This window comes from Eretmochelys imbricata, chromosome 23 (assembly GCF_965152235.1).
Source record: "Eretmochelys imbricata isolate rEreImb1 chromosome 23, rEreImb1.hap1, whole genome shotgun sequence".
Classification (NCBI taxonomy): domain Eukaryota; kingdom Metazoa; phylum Chordata; order Testudines; family Cheloniidae; genus Eretmochelys; species Eretmochelys imbricata.
Genome location: NC_135594.1, coordinates 6,555,969 through 6,572,367, shown reverse-complemented (window position 1 = coordinate 6,572,367; position 16,399 = coordinate 6,555,969).

Below are 16,399 nucleotides of genomic sequence, written 5' to 3'. Positions count from 1 at the left end.
TGTCTGTCTGTTGTTCTCCGGAGAGAGGAGACCCGGAGCGGCAATGTAAGAAGCTTTAAACCAGGTATGACAAATCATCAAACCATTCCTCAAACCTACTTATCTGAAACCTCAAATATGTAAGTAGATCAGGGAATGTCTAGGAAGACGCCATCAGGTTTCTCTCTTTTACTTCCTTATGGCATGTGGACTGCTCTGTGCTAACCCCAGGTGCTTTTGTTTTGCTTGTAACCTTTAAGCTGGGCCTCGAGAGAGATCTTGATGCTGAATTTTTGTAATTGTTTTTTTGAGAATTAAAAAAGCCTAAGTTTCCCGATGTATTTTCTTTCTTGTTGTTTTTTAATAAAAGTTACCTTTTGTTAAGAACAGGGCTGGGAGTTTGTGTCCTAAGAGGTTGTGCGTATGTTGTTTCATTAGCTGGTGGCAACAGTTGATTTCCTTTGTTTTCCAGTCTCAGCTCTTCCCGGTGTGTGAAAGGGCTTGAGGGCACCCCACAGGAAGGAATTCCCAATGCGCCTTTCTGGGTTCTCTAAAAAGGGGTTTTTTTGCACTTGGGTGGTGGCAGCATCTCCCCATCCAAGGTCAGAGAGAAGCTGTAACCGTGGGAGTTTGATACCAGCCTGGAATGGCCAATATTAATTTTGTTTGAATCCTTGTGGGTCCCCACCTTCCGCACTCAAAGTGCCGGAGTGGGGGATCAGCCTTGATAGACGGGCACCTGCCCTTTATCCCAGCAGGGTGGAGCTCAGAGGGCTGGGGCAGTACCAGCCTGGGGAGGGGCACCAGGGGCTTCATGGGCTCTGCTCAGGGGGGTACCTCATGTACCACAACCCTGTGGGGGGCTCCAATGCTGGACACTGGCTGGGGCGATGGGGGTTCGCATGGTGTGTGTGGGGGAGCAGGTGGGAACCCTGGCCAGGGGACCTTGCTACCCGCAGTTGGGGAGAGCCCATCTCTGCCCCACACTGGGGCCTTCGCTGGGTGCCCTCTTCCCACCCAGGTCGCCTTTCCCTCTGCTGCCATTGCACAGGGCAGTGGTCACGCCCCTCTGGACCCCGTGTGCCCATCTGGCCACCCGTGTGCAAGGACGAGGAGTTCAGACCGGCGCAGATGCTGGGACGGGCTGCTGGGCTGTTCGGGCACCATGCATGCCTTGGTCCTGGGTTTGTACAGCACCGAGCACAGCGGGGTCCTGGGCCGGGCTCCTTGGCACTCGGCCATGACAATAATTAATATTGGAGAGCAGGAGACGGGCACAGCTGGGCTCTTTGGCTGGCAGTGCTGGCTGCCCGGAGCAGGGGTGAACGCCAGGGCGGGCACAGAGCTAGTGAAGCACAAGGACAGTGTTGGCACCAGTGCAGCTAGCCAGGGATCGATGTTTGTCACCCCATGGAGGGGGCAGGTCTGGACCACCCTCCCAGCAGGAGCAGGGGGCACAGACTCGAACTGATCTGAGGATGGAGCTGGAGAGGTGGCTGTGGTGAGGGGAGCCGGAGAACCAGGGGGAGCTGCAGGTCTGTGTCTGGAAGCACCATAAAGAATGCCCTGGGGTTGCTCCAGCCCTCCCCTGGTGCCCAAGGCAGCTCCTTTGGGCCCCGTTCTCTGGCACCCAGGAGTGACGCACCCCAAGCCCGACGGCAGCTCTTTGGGCCCAGCCTGAGCCGGCACCGGTGGCTGCACTTGGGACCAGGCCCCTGGGAGCCCGACTGGCCTCTCCCCAGATCCGCAGTCCCACGTTGATGCCAGCCCCCCAGCAGCGCCTCCTAGAGCTAACCCTGTGCTGATGCTCCCCTGGGGCATGGCGGGGGGGGCAGCCGCTCTCCAGACAGACACCGGTGCAGTCTCCCGAGCCCAGAAAAACCGGTGATTACCCTGCTGCGGCGTGGGAGGCTTCCAGCCAGGGCCACAGGGAAGGGCTTCCTCTCAGGAAACCAGCCCCCCCGGCTCCGACACCCTCCATCTCCTCCAGGCGTCCAGCTCACTGTGGAGCCACTGGCCAGTGCGGCTGTGTCCCGGCAAGCAGGAGATGGAGTGAGCCCCAGAGTCACCTTCAGAGCACGGTAAGGGGGGTGTGCGGGACTCCTGCTCCCATGAGCCGCTATCCCCATTCCCCCCACCTGCTGCCCCTGCCCAGCTCTCACTCCAGCCAGCCAAGGAGCCCAAAGCGCTTCACCAATATCCCCAGATGCCAGGCCCACTGGAGGGAGGAAACTGAGGCACAGGGAGGGGAAGAGAGCTGTCCAGTGTCTCACAGCAGGTCATGGACTAAGCCAGGAATCAGAACCCTGGAGTCCTGCAGCTTAACTCCCTGCTTTAACCACTAGACCCCACTTCTCCCCCAGGATTCTGTGTGTCCATGAGCCTCACAGCAGGGTGCCACAGGGCTGGGGCAGGTTGTGTGGTAGGTCAGGATCATTAAGCCACTGTCGGGGGTGCAGCAGGGTGCAGAGCCGGTGCTGGGTACGTGCCCTGCTGGCTGAGAGAGCCGGAGCCGGTGCTGGGTACGTGTCCAGCTGATCGGAGTTGTTGGTGCCAGGTGAATGGGAATGAGCCAAGTCTCTGCCCAGCTGCTGCCTTCACCATCCTGGCAAGCCCAACGCAGCCTGGTCCTGGTATGGTCCAAGCAGGGCTCCCCTGATGAGGCAGATGGGCACAAGCCCCGGCAGCAGCCAGCCCTGTGGCGGGAGGTCCCTGATCTCAAGCCAGTCCCTGCGGGGTGGGGCTGGCTCCCCAGCCAGGCTGGACCTACTGGCCTCGTCTTGGTGCTGCATCCCTTGGGGGGGCCCAGTGGGACTGGGACCCTGGGAAGGGAAAACAGGTCCTCCCCCGTCCATGTGTCTGCTAGACTGGGCCATGTCCCTCTGTGCCTGCCCAGCCCCCCTTGCCCACCCCACATCCCCCGTTCCCCATGGCTGCCCCACCCCCACATCCCTCTTCTCCCTCCTCCCATCTGTCACCCATCCCCCCATCCCTCTGGCTCTTGCCCCCCCACCAACTACCCCTCTCTTTTATCTCTCTGCTCCCCTTCCCCCTTCTCTCTCCCAACTTTGCCCATCCCCATCCAGCATCAAAGTACAGTTTGACCCCGGGGAGCCTGAGGCTCAGGGACTCACCCAGGACCCCACAGCAGGGCAGAGGCAGGAAACCTGGCACCTGCCAATCTCGTGGCCCTAGGAGGCCAGCCAGTGCCAGCGCCCCTTTGTCATAGGGGGAGAAAAGTCTACAGACGCTTTCTCTGCCGCAGAGCCAAGAATAGAACCCAGGAGTCCTTGCTTCCCACTCTAACCACTAGACCCCACTCCCCTCCCAGAGCCAGGGATAGGCTCCTGGCCCCCCTGCTCTAACCACTAGAGCCTGCTCCCATCCCAGTGCTGGGTTAGAACCCAGGAGTCCCTGCTCCCAGCCCCCCTGCTCTAACCACTAGACCTCAGTCAATGTTCCTCACCATGCAATGTGGCCAGACTCTGCAGGAGTTTGATCCCTGGACCTTTGGACTTTTGCTCCCATGCTGTGCAGAGGGGAACCCCCGCTTGCCCTGCCTTGGGAGCAGAGCTTCCAGGCACATTGGCTTTGGCTGCTGGTAATTACTGTATTACCCTCCAGATGCACTGTCTGCCCCCCTCTCCCTGGGCACCCTGCAAGGTCTCTGTCCTTGGGCTTGTCCGGGGGCCATCCTGCAGCCCCTGCTTCTGTGCTGGCCTCAGGGGGGCGCCTCCTGTCTGTCAGCCCAGAGCAGCCGCTCCTGACAGGGAGGGGTGCAAGGGCGACGGGGGCATGGGTGTGTGTGGGGGGATTGGGGATAGGGTGGGGGGAGCACATTTGTATTACGATCTGTGATGCCGTATCACCCAGAAGCCACAAATCAGCCCCCGCCCCTCTGGTGCTAGGTGCTGTACAAACACATGGCAGACAGTTCCTCTCCCGAGGGGCCTCCCCAGTCCTGGCCCACATCTAATCTGCCCCTGTCACTGTCCCCAGAGCCACTCCCATACCCTGTGCCCTGCCCCTGCCCCCAATTGTCGGCTCCGCAGGGCAGGGGTCTCCTTCGTCTCTTGTATGACTGGAAAGGGGCATCTACTCGCCTGCCAGCCTGATGGCAGGAGCCGGTGCCTCTGCCCCACTGGTGCGGGGTGGCCCAGACTTGCACAGAAAGCTGCCAGCTGGCGTGGTAGTAAGAAGTGAGACAGCTGGGCTCCTTGCAGGCTCTAGGGCGAGGAATACCCCCTCGGCCCCCAGCCAGGGGCTCTCAGCCCCCAGCAGGCCCAACAACCCAAGCCCTGCCGGGCACTTTTCAGCAGAGGCGCCAGGGTGCCCCGAGGGAGCAGGTTTGGAGAATTAACTCCTGTCCCTGTTGCAGAGAGGGGCAGGCAGAGGGTCACTGCAGATTGCAAAGCAAGGCAAATGGGGGGTGTGTGTGGGGGGGAGACCCAGGAGTCCTGTCCCTGTCCCCTGCTCTAAGCCATCACGATAGGTCTAAGTGGCAAAGAACAAACGCTGCAGCCGTGAGTCTCAGACCCCACTCTACAGACCCCGGCTCGCGGGGCTCGGACTGTGAGGACAAGAACAGCAGTGTAGTCTGAATCCCAGGGAGGTGGGTGGGGCTCAGAGTCTACACGACTATTTTTAGCCCCATAGCCCGAGTCAATTGACCTGGGCGCTGGGACTCATTGCTGCGAGGTTATTTTTGCAGTGTAGGCATACGCTAGACCCCACTCCTCTCCCAGAGCTGGAGATAGAACCCAGGAGTCCTGACACCCACGCCCCTGCTCTGACCACTAGACCCCACTCCCCTCCCAGAGCCGAGGGTAGAACCCAGGAGTCCTGGCTCCCACGCCCCTGCTCTGACCACTAGACCCCACTCCCCTCCCAGAGCCGAGGGTAGAACCCAGGAGTCCTGGCTCCCACGCCCCTGCTCTGACCACTAGACCCCACTCCTCTCCCAAAGCTGGAGCTGGAACCCAGGAGTCCTGGCTCCCCAGCTCTTTCTAGAGCTGCGAGACCCCAGTCCTTCCTCCTGCGGACTTGAGCCCTGTGTGCTGCGGTCCGCTGCCCCCTCCCCGGCTCCTGCCCGGGCTGCCAGCTCAGCGCAGAGGGAGCCAGCCCCGTTTCCTGCCGTCTGCAGCCCTCCGGCCTGGGGGTCATTTCCTGGTCTCAGTCGGCGCCTCCGGAGCTTGGGGATGTGACTCACGGGCTCCCTGCCCCCCAGGGTCCCAGTGCCATGCCAGCAGGGCTCCTGTCCTGCTGCTGGGGGACAGCCGCTGGGCAGGGCTCCTAGCCTCAGGACCTGTGTGGCACTGGGCACAACAGGTGCTCTGCCCATTGCTGGCCTGGGCACAGCTGGCGTCTGAGCCAGGCAGGAAGCTGCAGAGGGGCGACCTGGCTTCCCCTTTGTCTAGAGGCCTCCATGGGGCACCCCAAGGTGTTGAGCCCCACGGGGCTGTGGTATGTGTGTGTGGGGGGGGCTGCAATTGTGCCTGTTAGACACAAACAGGGGGAGACATGGCAGAGTTTTCGCCGTTCAATCCCCGGGTGTGTGCTGGAAAACGGGTTCGCTCCATGTCGTCCCCCCCACACACACACTTGGCGTTTCCCCGGAGAGCTTTGCTGGCCTCTGGGCGAGTCCGAACAAGGAGAGTTCCTGCCCCACAGGCCTGGCTGGGAGCTCTGGCAGGCCTTGGGGGGCAGCAGAGCCTGGAGTGCTGCCTGCCCCGATCGCAGGGCGCAGACGTGGGGCCTACGCTGCCTACGTTATGGTACGGCCGCGGCAGCGCTGTGACGTGGGCAGTGTCCTCACGCTCCATTGCCGGGGGCGAGCTCTCCCGGCGATCAAAAATAATCACCCCGAATGAGGGGGGGTCGCTGTATCGCCATAAAGCGCTGTCCATGTCGCACGGGGGGGGGTGCTTTTTCACACCCCTGAACGACTAAAGTTTTAGTGCCGAAAGTGGCCGTGTGGACACAGCCTTAGCTGCAGGGACGGGCAAGAAGGGGCTGGGAAGGGCTTGTCCTTCCCTAGGCTCCTCGCTGTTCACCAGCTGGGTTTTCTAAGTGCTCTAAAATCCACTGGCTGACTTGATGGCTGTGATCTATGGGTGCAGGCGGGTCCCTACCCAGCTCTGGCGGGGGAGTGGGGTCTAGTGGTTAGAGTGGGCAGAGACCTGGAATCAGGACAACCGGGTTCCTTTCTTGGCTTAGGGAAGTGGGGGCAATTGGTTAAAGGAGGAGGGCTCAAAGCCAGGACTCCTGGGTTCTGGCCCCAGCTCTGAGAGCGGCGTGGGGTCTGGTGGTTAGAGTGGGGGGCTGGGAGCTCCAGCTCTGAGAAGGGAGTGGTCCCAATCTGGGGTTCTTGGAGCCAAGCGTTCCCAAGAGATGGCGCCTTGTGGCAAAACAGAAAGGACACCAGGGTTCTGCAGATCTTATCACGCCTGTGTGCACACCCAGGGCTCAGACTCTGGCTCCGACCCTCCCCTGTGAGGAATTCAGGCCTCGTCCAGACTGCCCCTGGGACGCTCTCCGGATATGGGCACCCGAATGTGGGGAGATGACCCTGCAGCGCGGCCCCACTGGAAATCAGCCAAGGTCCCAGTCACCTGCACCCCAAATTGAGGGCCCCTTTGGATCTGCGGGCAGCTGAGGCTGGCTCGGCTGGGGGCTGTGCTGGGGTCAGTGAGGCTTCTCCCCTCCAGGGCATGTAGGGCATTCCCATTTGTGGGGCTCAGGTACCAGTGATGGGCCCTACGCTCCCCGCCCCCCCACCAACAAACACCCACACAAGGGGGAGGTGAGAGCAGCTGGAGACAGCTTGGCTGAGGGGTGGGGGATTGGGAGCACCCAGGGACTCGCAGCAACTGTAGCCGACCCCTGACGGGGGGCGGGGGGGCGTGTCTGGGCGCAGATGTGCGTACATGAGCGTGTGGCATGTTTGTGCTTGTGCCCTGGGCATGTCCACATGAGCATAAAACTGTGTCCATGCGTATGTGTGTTTTTGTGTGCATGCTCACACCATTATGCGGGAGCCCCATAACGCAGGCAGCTCCTCACCCATCCTGCCCCACAGCCCGGCATGGCTCAGTGCGGGCAGCTCTGCACCCGTCCTGCCCCACAGCCTGGCATGGCTCAGTGCGGGCATCTCCGCACCCGTCCTGCCCCATAGCCCGACATGGCTCAGTGCGGGCAGCTCCACACCCGTCCTGCCCCATAGCCCGACATGGCTCAGTGCGGGCAGCTCTGCACCCGTCCTGCCCCACAGCCTGGCATGGCTCAGTGCGGGCAGCTCTGCACCCGTCCTGCCCCATAGCCCGGCATGGCTCAGTGCGGGCAGCTCCGCACCCGTCCTGCCCCATAGCCCGACATGGCTCAGTGCGGGCAGCTCCACACCCGTCCTGCCCCATAGCCCGACATGGCTCAGTGCGGGCAGCTCTGCACCCGTCCTGCCCCACAGCCTGGCATGGCTCAGTGCGGGCAGCTCCGCACCTGTCCTGCCCCATAGCCCGGCATGGCTCAGTGCGGGCAGCTCCTCACCCATCCTGCCCCATAGCCCGGCATGGCTCAGTGCGGGCATCTCCGCACCTGTCCTGCCCCATAGCCCGACATGGCTCAGTGCGGGCAGCTCCACACCCGTCCTGCCCCATAGCCCGGCATGGCTCAGTGCGGGCAGCTCTGCACCCGTCCTGCCCCACAGCCTGGCATGGCTCAGTGCGGGCATCTCCGCACCCGTCCTGCCCCATAGCCCGGCATGGCTCAGTGCGGGCAGCTCCACACCCGTCCTGCCCCATAGCCCGGCATGGCTCAGTGCGGGCAGCTCCACACCCGTCCTGCCCCATAGCCCGGCATGGCTCAGTGCGGGCAGCTCCGCACCCATCCTGCCCCATAGCCCGACATGGCTCAGTGCGGGCAGCTCCACACCCGTCCTGCCCCATAGCCCGGCATGGCTCAGTGCGGGCATCTCCGCACCTGTCCTGCCCCATAGCCCGACATGGCTCAGTGCGGGCAGCTCCACACCCGTCCTGCCCCATAGCCCGACATGGCTCAGTGCGGGCAGCTCTGCACCCGTCCTGCCCCATAGCCCAGCATGGCTCAGTGCGGGCAGCTCCACACCCATCCTGCCCCATAGCCCGGCATGGCTCAGTGCGGGCATCTCCGCACCCGTCCTGCCCCATAGCCCGGCATGGCTCAGTGCGGGCAGCTCCACACCCGTCCTGCCCCATAGCCCGGCATGGCTCAGTGCGGGCAGCTCCGCACCCGTCCTGCCCCATAGCCCGGCATGGCTCAGTGCGGGCTGCTACCTGCCCCATAGCTCAGGTGGCTCAGTGCTGGCTGCTCTCTGCCCCTGTCCTGCCCCATAACCCAGGTGGCTTAGTGCCCACAGCACCCTGCCCCCTAGCCCCAGGCGGCTCCGTGGGGGTGGCTCCCTGCCCCATAACCCCAGACGGCTCAGCGCTGGCTGCTCCCCGCCCCTGTCCTGCCCCAAGGGAGGGCGGGGCCGGCTCGCTGCCCAGGAGTTCCCGGAGCTGCTCGCCCAGCCCCAGCGGTCAAAGGGACGGTGGCGCCCGGTGGCGCCGGGTGGCCACCTGCCGAGCCGGACGCGGGGGGCCCCGGCCGTAGGGGCCGCTCTCAGAGGCGCGATGCAGACCCAGGTACCGGCTCCACACTGCTCGGGGCGAGGGTTGGGGCAGCGGGGACCGTCGCAGGGCCACACCCGCGCTGGGCTCCCGAGGGGCCGGGCCGGGGGGGGGTTGCAGCCGCTCGGGGTGCCCGGGAGCCCCCCACCCCGTGCCGCTGCTGCAGCCTGGGGTCACGGTGTCAGGGGCTGGGGGCTCCCCGGGGGGCGCTGACGGCGGGGGCTCTGTGCCGGCCTGGGGGCGATCAGGGGGGCTCTGTGCCGGCCTGGACGTGTGTGTGGGCTCTGTTTTGGTCGGGGTTGAGAGGGGTTCTGGGGGGCTGTGTTCTGGCTGGAGGGGGTGCGGGAGGGGGATTCAGGGGGGCTGTGTGCTGGCTGGGGGTGCGGGAAGGGGGCTCAGGGGGGCTGTGTGCAGGACTAGGGGAGAGGAGGATGGGGGGGGGGGGGCTCTGTGCTGGCCTGAGCTGTGGGGGGGCTCTGTTTTGGTCTGGGTTGAGAAGGGCTGTGTGCTGGCTGGGTGGTGCGGGAGGGAGTTCAGGGGGGCTGTGTGCTGGCTGGGGGGCAGGGGAGGGGTTCAGGGGCTCTGGGCTGGCCTGGCAGCCCCAGGGGAATAGGGGGCTGAGCTGTCCGAAGCTCCAGGTGTCTCCTCCTGAGTTCAGAGGTTTGTTGCTGACCCTGATGGGACCAGCTCCCGGGGGGAGGGGTTTGGGGGTGGGAAGTCCGGGATTAGCTGGATGCAGTTTTATCTCCATGCGTGCGCCCTCCACCCCCCCCCCCCCCCCCCCCCGGTGCAGGGCTTAGCAGGCCAGTGCCAAGCACAAGGAGTCGGGTCCATTGATGCCTTCCCCTCGCACGGCCACGTACACCAGCGCCCGCTCTCCTGCCTGGGATTCTTCCCGGGGCAAGTGGCTTCAGAAGGCGAGGGCCAGGAGCGTGGCTGGGCTGATGCAGAGCCGTGGCCAGCTGGGCTGTGGCTTGGCATGCGGCCAGACTGTGCCAGTTGGCAACACCATAAATTAGCCTGTGCTGGATCCTGTCGCAGTCAGTGCCCAGAAAAGCCTCCTCCCGCCACTCCTCCCCTGCAGGGCTGGGCTCTGCTCTCGGCCCGGGCAGAGGCAGGTGCCCAAGGCCACTGCGGAGCCTGCGGGCAGAGCGGGGCAAAGTCCTGTGCTCAGGCCTGGCGCTCGGGCATCAATCTGCTGTCTTCAGTATAGATGGGCATCTGCTCGCAGAAGCCCTTTGTCCCCTGCGTGGCTGGGGCCCCCAGGGTGTTTGCTCTGCTCCCAGGGAGCGGCAGTTTCGCTTTTGTCTTGGCTGCCTATAGAGTGGGGAAGGGGGGCATTTCTCCCTTGGAAATGGAGGCAGAACTCAGCTCCCCCCAGCATTCCCCGGCCCAGTCTCCCAGTGCTTGTCAGCCTCCCCCAGCAGGCCGAGCTTGCCAGGCACCGCCCTGGGCATGGCTGGCATCCCATCTGCCTCTCCCCAACAGCCCTGGCAGAACTGGGGGTAAGGGGAAGATCAGCCCCCATGGAATCTGGTTCTCTTTGCCACTGGGCCTTGCTCAGCCCCCCAACCCTGGGCAAGCAACTCCCCCTCTGGGCCTCCATCTGGCCCTGGGCGAAAGAGGGGCGCTCCTGCCCGGGCGAGGAGCTTGGAGATCGAGGGTTGAGAAGCCCCGTACTAGGGTTATTAGAACTGCTGTTGTCTGAAAGTTCACCCAGACCTTGGGGGTGGGGTTGGGGGGCTCAGCCTCCCGGTTGTGCATTTGAGGTGCACGGGGAGGCTGCAGCTGTGCTGGGTCCGGTGGTGATGAGCATCTGTGAAAGGGGTTGGAAGAATCCACGTTCCCGGTAGGGCAGCTCTAGCTCCCAATCTGAGTCCAGCCTGTGTATCTCTGCGGGCTGGAGGTGTGGGGGTGTGCGTGTGCAGAGAGAAGGGTGTGGAAAGGGGGCTGGCGGTGCAGAGAGGTGTGTGGGGCGGGGCAGTGTCGGAGACAGACTTAGTTTGTCTCTCGCACTCCAGTACAAAGAATTCTTGTGACCTGCTCTCCCCCCGCCAGTGTTTGCAGCAGATCTTTGCTGTTCAGCTGAATGGACCCCTTGGGCCTTTGCTTTGTCTCCCAGAAATTCCCTTCCCATGTGGCTGATCCTTGTCTACATGGGAGAGTCTGACCAGTTCTACAGGTGTAACTAGGCCCTGCCTAGCCAGGGAAATGACCTAGAATGGCCCTTGCGGAGTCCGTCCCCTCCTCCCAGCCCCCCACCCCCGCCCCACACACACACTGACACTGAGGTAGGAGCACCTGGGTTTGGTTTATCTCAACCCCCTTCCCCAGGGACATGAGCTCAGGGCTTGTCTACACCAGAAACTCGTCCCAGTGTAGTGAAAGCCGTCCAGCCCTGTGAGGATGAGGGCAGTTATACTGGGATAATGTGCTGGGCCTGGCAGAGTTGTTGCCATGCTGGATGGGGAGGGAGTTCTCCCTTTGTCCCAGTGCCGGGATATGCCCGACAAAGTTGGTGAAAATCAGCCCTGAACCCATGTGGTTGCACTGGGACAGACACTGCATGTGGAGCAGGGATACACTGAGACGGCGTCCTCAGCGTAGCCTCGTCGATAGACTCATTCCTGTTCCTGGCTCTGCCACTGGCCTGCTGTGTTACCCAGGGCAAGTCACTTTGCCCCTCGGTGCCTCAGTTTCCCCACCTGGGGATAATGACACCAACCTACTTTGGGTAGCACGTTGAAACCGACTGTTGACAAGAGCTGTATGGGTGCAAAGAGCGTCCCCAGGGATGGCACCGTCTGAGTGGGTCACTTTAAATTCACACCTGCAGCAAACACTTCCCACGTAGCCCAGGCTTGAGCTACAGGGTGGGGGCTCCTGAAATGTGGGCAGTTCCCAGGCTGGGCTCACACCACCACTGGACACTGCACTGGGAACCCCTGGGCCCAGGCTTACTCCTCTGCCAGCGTCTCATCTCCCCTGGGAGCACCACACAGGGCAGGAGCCCCCTCCTTGGGGGTGAGGAAGAGAGACAGCTGGGTTGGGTGCCCTGGCCCGCCTGTGTACCCAGCACTTCTCCCCTCAGAGATAACAGCTAGTCCTGACATGCCAGTGCCCGCAGTCTGGGTGATGGTGCTGAGGGGCCAGGGTTCGAACCCAACCACAAGACGGGGGCGGGGGACAGATGCACATACAGGATTTTGTTTTTACCTCTGTCTTTTCAAAGCCAAACCCAATCCTCGGAAATGGAAGGGAGGGGACCAGGAGGCTGATGCCAGGAGGAGACCCAGAGGCTGGTGGGGGTAGGGAGTGGAACAGGATGATGAGGTTGATGGTGGGGGGCGGAATGGGATCATGAGGCTGAGGGGAGGGGACAAAGAGGTGGAAGCGAGGGGAGGGGAACCATGAGGCGGGTGGGGGGCGGGGACCAGGAGATTGATGCGGGAGGGGACCAGGAGGCTGATGGTGGCTGAAGGGACTAGGAGGCTGATGGGGGGCGGGCGGGGGGAGGAGGAGACCATGAGGCAGCCTGCAATGGCATGTGGCCCAGCCTTGTCTGCTCTTAGGTAATATCCCCAATGGCTGGACATGGGGCGCTAGACGGGGAGGGCTCTGAGCTACTACAGAGAATCCTTTCCCAGCTGTCCAGCTGGTGGGTCTGAGTGCCAGAGGTGGGGTCAGGAAGGAATTCCCCCCCCCCCCTCCCCAGGTCAGATGGGCAGAGGCCCTGGGGGGGGTTTCCTCTTCCCCTGCAGCCTGGGACATGGGTCACTTGCAGGTTTGAACTCGTGCCAATGATGGATCTGCTGAGACGTGATTCATTTTGAGAGCCAAGGACATCAGTGACTCCACCTGAGGTTCTGGGGTACCGTGGGCGGTGGGGGGAGGGGGAGAGGATCTGTGGCCGGATGGACGAGAAGCTCTGGCTGTGGAGGAGGCAAAGTCAACTTAGGGAAGCCTGACTGACAGTTTCCTGGGCAATCCCCCCGCCATTGTGCATACAGAGAGCGCGGTCTTTTAAGAAAAAGGCCCCAGAGCAGGAACTGAAAAATCGGTTAATTGCCAGTAGGGTGACCAGATAGCGAGTGTGAAAAATCAGGACAGGGTGGGGGGTAATAGGCCTCTATATAAGAAAAAGCCCCAAATATCGGGACGGTGCCTGTAAAATCGAGACATCTGGTCACCCTGATTGCCAATGATAAGGAAGCAGACCCAGCGAAAATGCTTGCAGTGAGAAACCAGCAGCTAGAACTTGAACAAAAGCAAAAAATAGCTGATATGGAAGGAGAAGCTGCTGAAAGAGAACGTCGGTGTTTTGAATGTGAACAAAGAATGGCATATATTCGACTGCAGGAACTAGAAGCTAAGGCAGAAATGGACAGACTTAAGCTCCAAATCAAAAGAATAAAGGACCAACAGGAACCGACTGTATCATCCTGGAAAGCCAGCTCCTCTCAACAACAGAGATGGGGATAGAATCTATCCAGTTGGTACATTGTTTGACTCTAAGCAGTTGTCTGTGTGTAACCCAATTTACCCCAACACTGCCACCTTTTATGTAAATGCTTTTACTGTGAGCTCAGGTGAAGGTAACCCCATAACTTGTGCAGAGAATGTAAAAGTCAATGGTAAAGCTGTTTAGGGCAAATTACAGCTTCTAACGTCACTCTTGTTAAAGCGGATCTTGTCAAAGAGGAGGATTATTTACCAAATAAGAGTGTGAATAGTGTAATCCCCTATGAGTTTGCTGTAAGTGTGCCTTTAGCCAGAATCTATCTTGAATGGAATGGCATTACACATGAAGTTATAGCTGGTGTAAGGATGTTATTGCCTAAGGATTGGGGATGATATTAAAGCTTTGTTCAGTCAAGTTGACATAAATCAGTCACAGGAAAGAAATAATCCTGAACCTGTCTACACTACGGGCAAGGATTTGCCTACAGAGGATTTCTCCAAATGTTTTGTCTGAGGAAGATGGCTGTTTGTCTGTGCAAAGAAGCAGTGTATATGTGGAAAACATTTCTGAGTGTCTGTCTGGTATCTCAGAAGTGAATCTGGCATTAGATAAGGCTCAGGGAAATGTTTCTCTAGAGCAAATTAAAGCTGGTGATCAGGTTAAAGCCCAAACTGAGGAAGGAAGGGGGACAGTCTTGGTGAGTGATACACTGTTGGCTAGCAAAGCGTGGGAAAGTAAGCCTGGCCCAGGTAAAAGTGATGTGCTTAAAGTAGCTCCGTGTAGTAAGACAGTAGTTGTGAAAACAGCAGCTCATCTGTTAAAGGAGGGGATGGCAAAGAGAGTTTAGATGAGCCTAGGCAGCCTTCTGAGCTGGTGGCTTTGTCTAGCTAGTCAGCAGTTTGGGAAGGTGAGGCTAGTGGAATATGAGCATCCCTACACCTTACCTGTTACCTGGGTGGAGAATTGGGACAGTGAAGGAAACGTGCCTGTGTCTGTCAGGGGTATTGACTTGCCTATGGAGGGAGCTACCCTGGTCTCCAAGCAGTTGTCTGTGAACAGCCCTGTGTGCTGGGACAAGGGAATCATAGAATATCAGGGTTGGAAGGGACCTCAGGAGGTCATCTAGTCCAACCCCCTGCTCAAAGCAGGACCGATCCCCAATTAAATCATCCCAGCCAGGGCTTTGTCAAGCCTGAAATGAGATCCCAAGCTGTTTGGCTGTTAAAGGGGAATGTTTCTCCAGCTCTTTTCTGTTTGTAGAGCAGACAGAAAAAGCCTGTCAGCCTATGATGGTTGAAAATGTATCCGTTGACCCAGAGTTGATTCTGGATACAACTGAAGCCCAGTAAGGAAGTGGTCCTGAATTTGTGCAGGTACTGTGCACAGCAGGGTGTATTGGTGAGGGGGCTGCCTAGAGTGGGACAGAAGTGTGGCATGGCATGGGGTGGGGGCACATGGGATGGGTGTGCATGGAGGATCATATGGGGTACACAGTGTGATCGGTATGGCGGGCGTGGGATGGGCGTACATGGTGTGTGATGCGGCATATCGTGTGGGTTGAGGGTATGCTGGGTGATTGGGGGTACAGGGCATGTGCAATGGGGTACAGGGCATGTGTGGTATAGGGTGTGCAATGGGGTACAAGGCATGTGTGATACAGGGTACAAGGTGTGCAATGGGGTACAAGGCATGTGTGATACAGGGTACAAGGTGTGCAATGGGGTATAGCGTTTGTGGGGTACAGGACGTGTGACGGTACAGGGTATGTGAGATACAGGGTACAGGACGTGCGATGGAGTACAGGGTACAAGGCACGTGCGATACTGGGTACAGAGCGTGCGATGGGGTACAGGGTACGTACAGGCTAATGCGAGGGGGAAAGGAGTCCAGGGGGCTGGCTGTATTTTAAAGAAGCCTGATTGATGGCACAGGAACAAACCATTCTGAAGTGCAGAAAGAATAGCAAATATGGCAGGCGACCAGCTTGGCTTAACAGAGAAATCTTCGGTGAGCTTAAACACAAAAAGGAAGCTTACAAGAAGTGGAAACTTGGACAGATGACGAGGGAGGAGTATAAAAATATTGCTCGAGCGTGCAGGAGTGAAATCAGGAAGGCCAGAGTACAATTGGAGCTGCAGCTAGCAAGGGATGTGAAGGGTAACAAGAAGGGTTTCTACAGGTATGTTAGCAACAAGAAGGTGGTCAGGGAAAGTGTGGGACCCTAACTGAATGGGGGAGGCAACCTAGTGACACATGATGTGGAAAAAGCTGAAGTACTTAAAAATATATATATGTAATTTGGAATGCCAAAAAAGAATTGGAAGAACAGCTAGCCAAAGACAAAAAAAATTTTGCTATTACTTTTTGAAACTACATCAGAAGCAGGAAGTCTGCTAAACAACCAGTGAGGCCACTGGACGATCGAGATGCTAAAGGAGCACTCAAGGATGATAAAGCCATTGCAGAGAAACTAAATGAATTCTTTGCATCCGTCTTTATGGCTGAGGATGTGAGGGAGATTCCCAAACCTGAGCCATTCTTTTTAGGTGACAAATCTGAGGAACTGTCCCAGATTGAGGTGTCACTAGAGGAGGTTTTGGAACAAATTGATAAACTAAACAATAATAAGTCACCAGGGCCAGATGGTATCACCCAAGAGTTCTGATGGAACTCAAATGTGAAATTGCAGGACTATTAACTGTCATCTGTAACCTATCATTTAAATCAGCTTCTGTACCTAATGACTGGAGGATAGTTAATGTGACACCAATTTTTAAAAAGGGCTCCAGAGGTAACCCCAGCAATTACAGGCCAGTAAGCCTCATTTCAGTATCGGGCAAACTGGTTGAAACTATAGTAAAGAACAAAATTGTCAGACATATAGATGAACATAATTTGTTGGGGAAGAGTCAGCATGGTTTTTATAAAAGTAAATCATGCCTCACCAATCTCCTAGAATTCTTTGGTCAACAACCATGTGGACAAGGGGGATACAGTGGATTTAGATGTTCTCTGAAAACATCCACTCAGCGTGCAGCGGCAGTCAAAAAAGCCAACAGAATGTTGGGAATCATTAAGAAAGGGATAGATAATAAGACAGAAAATATCATATTGCCTCTATATAAATCCATGGTACGCCCACATCTTGAATACTGCATACAGATGTGGTTGCCCCATCCCACAAAAGATATATTAGAATTGGAAAAGGTTCAGAAAAGGGCAATAAAAATGATTAGGGGTATGGAACAGCTGCTGTATAAGGAGAGATTAATAAGACTGGGACTTTTCAGTTTGGAAAAGAGACAACTAAGGCGGG